This window comes from Aphelocoma coerulescens, chromosome 26 (assembly GCF_041296385.1).
Source record: "Aphelocoma coerulescens isolate FSJ_1873_10779 chromosome 26, UR_Acoe_1.0, whole genome shotgun sequence".
Taxonomy (NCBI): Eukaryota; Metazoa; Chordata; class Aves; order Passeriformes; family Corvidae; genus Aphelocoma; species Aphelocoma coerulescens.
In genome coordinates, this window is record NC_091039.1 from 8,021,711 (window position 1) to 8,029,621 (window position 7,911).

General features: G+C 44.6%; 1 long non-coding RNA gene across 3 annotated transcripts; it reads right to left on the reverse strand.

Moving 5' to 3' along the window:
- Positions 1-663: 663 nt before the first annotated feature.
- LOC138099059 (uncharacterized) lies at positions 664-5,649 on the reverse strand. 3 transcript variants are annotated; one of them, XR_011146677.1, is made up of 4 exons: positions 4,727-5,649; positions 3,818-4,599; positions 2,746-2,904; positions 664-1,692 (listed from the first exon to the last, which is right to left on the reverse strand). It is a non-coding gene; the product is annotated as an uncharacterized lncRNA (long non-coding RNA). The 3 variants fall into 3 exon arrangements; XR_011146678.1 differs by having other exon boundaries at positions 2,746-2,899; positions 3,818-5,649; XR_011146676.1 differs by having other exon boundaries at positions 3,818-5,649.
- Positions 5,650-7,911: the final 2,262 nt, after the last annotated feature.

Genomic DNA, 7,911 nt, shown 5'->3' on the forward strand with positions numbered 1-7,911 from the left:
CTTCAGGAACTCAAAAGGCTTTAAAGCAGCTCTGAACCGTGCTGCTCTACACCGGGTGAGCCACTGAGGTTTGCTGTGTAGCATAACATGTACAAATACTCCCTGGGTGGAATATGACTGTGAAATATTTAATACTCTGAAGTAGCCTGTGTAGATATTACCCTGCGTTCTTCCCCAGAGATTGGTTTATGTTGAGCTGTGTGCACTTGGCCTGACCACTGAATACAGTGACAAATCCAGTCCTTCGATTCCAGATGAATTAGCACCACTGAAATTATTTCCCTGCCATCAACTCCCCTCTATTTTTCTATATGTTAATGTGACTGGATAATGTCTTACCTGTGTATGATTTCTTCTCCCATAGACCTTGTATCTGTACTTCTGGTATCAGACTTAGCCATGTGGCCTTGGAATGCTACGCAATGTATGGATGTACTGGGTGTAAATGTTTATATATTGTACAGCACCTTTATACAGACTTCTGAGGTTCTGACTAGAGAGAGACCTGTAAATCGCTCATTATTTTTTATATAGATATTAAAAACAAACTCCAGTTCATGGCCTGTTGGTTCTGCACTGTCTAAACCAGGTTCTCGGTGGGCTTTCAGGGGCACAATCCAGGTTTTACCCACGAACACGCTGCTCTTGGGGAAAACAAATGCAATTTATTATAGGAAGTCCTTGATCCCCCATTCAAATAACAAATGTTCAGCAAAGATGGTATAAAAATCATTAAATCCTGTAGAAATGGTACTGTGACAAAGTACTTGTCCTGTAGGTTTATTTGTACATTTTGCTATATAAAAATGTAATTTCCTTTGACATCTCACAACTTTTCCTTGTACAGAAAACAGCTGTAAACAATTCAGTACCAGCTGGAGCTCTTCTGTGGCTTTAGTGTTTGATGTCCCACACCAGCTCCTACTCGTTTTAGTGCTAGCTGCCAGGATTTGGCCCCATTAATCCAGTTTTTCTGTGCATGCCATGCAGTGACATCTCCGATGAGGCCAGTGCATTCTGGATATCATAGAACAATAAAGCAGAAGGAAGGTGTCTGATACATACACTGAGAATCTATTTTAAAATTGTAATGACAGATTTCCATCATTTTTTTTTCTTTATGCCCACACTGCTGGTTCTCTTCTCCGGTGTCTGGCAGACATGCCTAGGACTGATGTTCTGGCGGTTCACAGTTTAGTTTTCCGGAACTGTAAAGAGACCAAGCGAGTTTGGGCCTAAGCCTTTGGTCCATATGTTCTTCATCTAGAGATAAGACTCAGTGTCCCTTGGCCATCTTGCTCTGCTCCAGTTTCAGGATGAGCCACAGGAGGACTGGGATAAAAGGAAGGAACCCTGGATTCTCACAGCTTGACCTGAAGAGAACTGAAACTGAAGTGAGTCCTGTCCTTCCCCCAAAAACTGGTTCAGGGAGATGGAGACTCACCCAGCACTGGTCTCTGAATTCCCCGTGCAAACCCAGGCCTCACTGCTTGGGCAGGAGGAATTTGGCCACAGACATGTACAGACATGACTCCAGAGCTGTTCCTGTTGGTTTGTACGTTTATTCTTGATATTGAATTCTAGCAGGCCACCGATAACTCCTGAGAGAGCAGGGAGGATGACGATCTGTGTGATGTTGTAGGTTAGTGGGTTCAGGGTTAGTCCATACAGCCTGAATAGACTGTCCAATTCCTGCAGTGAACAGACAAGGAATAGTCCATTGGCGTTCAGCAATACCAAAGAATTTATCCTCTGACTTTTAGCTCCTGACACTCCAATAGACAGTGATGCCTTGGGCTGCCTCTGTGTCCGTTCCAAAATGTATGTACAGGAATACACACTCTATTCGGAAGGATGTCTCCTGCTGAATCCAAAGCCTCTTTTGCAGCAACACCAGCTGCGCAGGTGCCCGACACTCCAGGCTGCAGAATTTACCCAGGCTAACCCGTGCGACTCCCAGACTCCGCTCGCTCCTTCCCGAGTATCTCTCTGCTGCTGTCAGAGCTGCTGAAGGACAAGAGGACTGGAGCAGGCCGGAGGGACACTGTGCTCACACCAGCCTCTCTTAGCTAAACCACTAACCAAAAGTTCACAGCGCTGATTAACCATACTGCTCTTGTACTGCTCCATCTCATGTCACAGCTGTAGGAACACCAAAGAAACCTCCCTTTGTGAGAACTAACTTTAAGAGCTGAGGGAAGGGCAGGGCCACATGTCATTACCATAAGTCACTGCTTCCATAAAATTTAGCTATTCAGGCAGAGTACGATACCTTCAGCGGCTTTGTGTACCGTTTCAGAATGGTGTTTACTAGAGACAGCCCTCTTTCTGCTTTGGCTTTTCCATCTGAAGGTGCAAGTTTTCCTTTGACAGACACCACAGACCAGATAATGATATTCCAGCACCAGCCCCAAACCGATTCATAGCAAAGGGAAATTAGAGCTATTTTTGCAGTCTGCTGTCTCTCCTAAAGAAGCAAATTTAGCGACGATAACGTCATTCTCTTCCAATTGTTTTGGCTAACACACATTAACTCGGGAGACAAAAATCGTCCAGAACTTTAGAATTTGAGCCTGTCCCAACGCGACCAGCTCGTCCCTACTATGTTGTAACAGCGCTTCGTTGCCTTCTGGCCAACACAAGGTTTGATTTCTAAATTTTAAAGTTTAATTCCAGTATTTAAGCTGGTTTGAAATACAATAATTATATCCAAAGCCAAAGAGAGAACAAGCTAAATGGAGGTACCTGCTCAGTGAGCGAGACCGAAATGACCATATTTCCTGTTGGTTTCAGAGCCCAAAAATGCCAATCGCAGTGAAAAGAGAAGCAGTGCTGCCTCCCGCATGGGGAGCTCCCAGTAGTAAGTTGCACTCAGAAGGGTTTTGTGACCCTTAAGCACCTGCACTGGGGAAAAAAAAAAAGGCACCAAACGTCAATGACAAGGTGCCTGTTCTTGGGACAAGTGCACGAGCACTACTGCCCTTGCTCCTCCTCTGCCCAGCCCTCTGTGCTCTACAGCTACTGACAGTTCTTCCCAGGAAATGTAAACCATTCCTCTAACGAGGTTGCAGTAAAAGGTCTCATTTCTAATCTGGCTTCAGCTTGGAAGTGGTTTGACAAAACACCCATCTCTGTGGATCTTTAAATACCCCAAAAAAACCAACCCCCCCCCCAAAAAAACCCCCAAAAATACCCCCAAAAATCCCCCCCCAAAAAAACCCCAGAAAAACCCCAAAAATACCCCCCCAAAAAAACCCTAAAGCCCCCCAAATAAAAACAAAAAAAGCCCTAAAAAATACTCCCAAAAAAACCCCAAAAACACCCCAAAAAAAACCCCAAAAAGGCCCCCCCAAAACCCCAAAAAAACCCAAAACAATACCTCCAAAAACCCCAAATAAAAACCACAAAACCCCCAAAAAATACCCCAAAAAAACCCAAAAAATAACCCAAATAATCCCCCCAAAAATGGGCAAAACTAGCCCAAAATGGCAGATGGACACTGAAGGAGGGGCTGGGTGACAAAAAAAAACCCGAAAAATACCCTCAAAATAACCCCAAAATAACCCCCAAAAAACCGCAAAAAAAAACCCCAAAAATGGGCAAAACCTTCCCAAAATGGCGGATGGATGCTGAGGGAAGGGCCGAGGAGGGACCAGATGACAAAAAAACCCCCAAAAATACCCTAACCCCCCCCCCCCAAAAAACCCCAAAAATACCCCTAAAAGCCCCCCCCCAAAAAAAAAAAAAAAAAAAAAGCCCTAAAACCCCCAAATCCCCCAAATAACCCCCAAATCCCCGGCGGGGGGTGGGGCCTCACCTGTCTGCAGCAGCCCCGAGCTGCTGTCGCCGATGCCGAAATAACCCTCGACCTCGGGGAGTACCCCTGGGGGCAGGGCCACGGCTAAGCCACGCCCACACCTGTCCCAAGCCACACCCATGTCGCATAAGCCCCGCCCACGAGGGCCGGGTCAGCTGGGACAGCCCTTGCTGTCATGCGTTTTCCTCCCTCAGAGAAAGAGAAACCACTTGGCTTTACTCTGCAGGGTTCACTGAGGCTGCGAATTGTAATCCAGAGCATCTTCAGGCTCCCAGTGCTTGGGGCTGTGGTCTTTGGTGTGCAGAACACACCCCGATCTGTCTAACTCGGGTTTGGATGCACATTTCCAGTTACTCGGACTGGGAAGAGGCCAAGAGGGTGGTGGGAAGGGCTTTCTCCCGGGCCTGAACACCCTCAAGGCAGGGATGATTTTAAAATGTTTGTTGTCTTTTGTTTCCTAGCCCAGGACTAAGTTGGTGTTCTCTGAATTGGATGCACAGTTAGGGCATCCAAAGGATCGTGGCAAGCGCAGCACTGAAAACATCAGGATGAAACAGTTCTCAAGAAACTCAACTTTCTAAAACATTTGTCAAGATAAAACCATACAGGAATGTCCTTGATAGAAAAGCCCCTGTCAAGAAAAGCAGCAGGAGAACAGCGGTGAACAGAAACACTAAGGAATTGCTGCTGGCTCTCAGTCCCGGCATCCTGGTTTTTTCAGGCAGGTTTTGTACTGAATTGAAAGGCAGTGTTCTTGCCTCTGCGAGGCACCTGCATCCTACCTGCGGAAGGAGAAAGTGTGGAGCGGTAAGTGGGAGGAAGGACCATTTTTAGATCTACCCTTGGATTCCAGTTCCTCATGGAGGGTCTGTGCTGCCTGAAGTACAAATGAAGTAAATCCTGGAGTACCTGTTCATTCGCCTGCTGAGCTTGGAAGAGACACACTGGTCATGAAATTCCAGGGAAGCTGCACTTGCAGTAGTGTCTGGAGCAAGAAGCAGTGGAAGCTGTTTGCTGTCTGCTTGTTCCCCACATTCACCTCAGTTTCCTGGGGCCCCAGGTAATCATACATCACCTTTGCTTTTTCCAAAGTCTTTGCTGAAGTGTTTCTAAATGCGGCAGTGAGATTTTCCATAGCTGGAATTTATTTCTGTTTTGGGAAGTCCGTCTCATTGAACAGTCTGTGATTTAACAGTTCCCGTGAGAGGATAATCACTGTCAAAGAAGGCAAATGAAGCCGAGAGCCTGGACTAGGATGCCACAGGCCCCTGCCAAGCACAGGTTACAAAAATACTAAACTAAAAGCCCATGTTACAAAATACAAAAAAAAAAACAGCCCACAAAAATACCAAAAAAATAGCCTACAAAAATACAAAAAAAACCCACCAAAAAAACAGATTCCAAAATACCAGAATAACCTAGTTCCAAAATAATAGAAAACCAAGTTAAAAAAATATCAGAAAACTAGGTTTCGAAATCCCAGAAAACCAAGTTTTGAAATACCAAAGTTATCCAGTTCCAAAATACCAAGTCCAGAAATACCAAAGTAATTCGGTTCCAAAACAGTAGAATACCAAGTCCCAAATTACCAAAGTAATCCAGTTCTGCAACACCAGAAAACCAAGTTTCAGAATAGCAAAGTAACTACTTTCAAAATACCAGAATACCAAGTTCCAAAATACCAAAATAATTCCCTTTCAAAATACCAGAATATTAAGTTCCAAAATATCAAAATGTCCCCATTTCAAAATATCAAATTCCAGAATACCAATTTTCAGATGCCCTATATGGGCAGGATTCCCAAACGCAAAAGAATGCATTATTGTCAAAATGGGATCTGTGCTATCAAAATGGATATTTTCTGTTCTGAAAAGCTTTCACCCAATGACAATCAATACTTGTATTTATTTTGATCATTTAGCCAGATGTAATAAGAATTTTACTTTAAAAGCCAACACTTGTAGCAGTTTTCTGCTTCGTTCTTGTCTGTGAGAACCAGCATTTGGGCAGGAGAGCTGCGGTCAGGAGCAAAGGATGGAGTAATCTGCTCCCGGGATGGACAGGGAAAGACTGAGTAGCAGGCAAAGGGAGTATTTATAAACTATATCAATATTTCATGGAAATTCGGGGTAGACCAGCGATGGGGAGCTTGGGTTCTGTCGGGGCCTGTCAGGATTAGCCATAAAAAACCCGGCCAAACCCTTGTCCCCTCAAGGGATGTGTCAAACACTTCCACAGAAACACAATTCAGTAATGATTGCAGAGGAAAAATTACCTGTAATTGCTTATGATCTGAGGGAAATTTCCTCGGTAATTACAAAGCTAGGACATAGGGAATTTTGGAGGCACAATCCCAATTTTGGCCACAGGCACCTGGCTGAGAAGGCCGGTTCTTTTCCACAGAAAGGAAAGGCCGACACCCCAGTGTTTCAGGGACAGACAACGGCCCATGTATGGGAGGGAACAACCGGCAGGACCTTTCTCCACCTCACCCCCTGCTCCAAGGCACAGCAGGTCTAGGCATGACCAGCTGCTTTCAGAGGGTTGCCTGGGCACACCTGCACAGGGAGCTACTAGTTCAGAGGGGCTGATGAAGGCATCCCGAGTGTCCCTCCAGGAACAACAGCTGGAGCATCCTAGCAGGAGCTAGGGAGCAGCCAGATGCACCTGGGCACCTGAGCATGCCAGGCAGCATGTGGGGTGCCACGGGGAAACTTTCAACTTTCCCCTTTTATCTTGTCAGTCCCTCCCCAGAGCCCCCAGAAAAGAGAGGTATTATTAGGAGAAAAGGGGCTTAAATTGAGGGAAAAAACATCCTTTTCCATAATTGTCTCTATCAAAATTGAGGGGGAATCCCCTTCCCCTGCAATTTTAATAGTATCATTTGAAGGAAACCCCACCCCTTCTATGCTGTTAGGGGTATCAATTGACAGCAAATCCCCATTTTCCATTATTTTGTAGTTTAAATGGAAAGGGAAAACATTGACTGTGCTATTTTATGCGTTTGAATTAAGGGTAACTCCTGCATTTTCATCATCCAAATGTGTAAATGGAGGGGGAAGCCCAGTTGTCCCTCCTTTTTAAGGGTTTGAGCTGAGGGAAAAATTACTCCTTCTGCATCATTTGAGAGATTTAAAGTGAGGAAACCCCCTCATTTCCAAATATTTTAGGGGATTAAATTAAAGGGGAGAAGCCATTTATTTGCCATTATATTAGTTTAAGTGGAGGTAAACACCCCATTTCCTCATTTTAGGGGTTCAGTTAAAGGAAGTACTCCCTTTTTCAGCATTTTAAGGGTTTAAATCTGCATTTCAGGGCACTTCTACCCATGCCCCGGTACCAAATATCTCATATGGGAGCAAGCCCAGCACATACGTAACCCTAACAGCACCCAGGAGTCTATTAGTTTTGTTATTTTTATTTATAATGTATCTAGCCCTAATTAGACATCCCAATGAGAGCTTCATCATTCATATAATTACTATTCTTCTCCACCCTACTTAGTCACATGTGAAGTACTACTTACTAATCACTAAGGAACAACTGTGCAAATTAACAGCTAGTTATCCCACTTAGCTATCTATGCTGCCAAAATACAAAGTTTTATTTCTTACCTGGTCTCTGCCCTTTTACCTGATGTAGCTGTAGTAAAAAAGAAGGCATCATCAATTCCCTGAAGAGCTTTTTTTTCTCTCTCCAGCCCTTTACTCACTTTGAATTTAAATCAGAGGAGCCAAACAGCTACAGCTCCTTTGACAGCTTTTATACCTTGTGGTAATTACCTCCTCCCTTTTCTGGGGCATGATGGGAATGAGAGGCGGACCTGGCCAGGGGTATATTAACCCCAGCCTTTGCCAAAGGGTTTCATTTCCTCCCTGGGATTGACTGGGATGGGAGATCTCCTCTCATTTCAATGAAGGGGGCCTTTCTGCTTATATCAGGTTTTTTTCCCCTCAGTAGATGCTTTTGGCCTGTAAAGCACCAGAGGTTTTGAAGACATTGGGAAGAAGATAGTGTTGAACACAGGGAGTATTTAGGCTCATAATTTTTGCTTGAGTGTTCAGGGATGGTAAGGTGCTTTTCTAATTTCACTT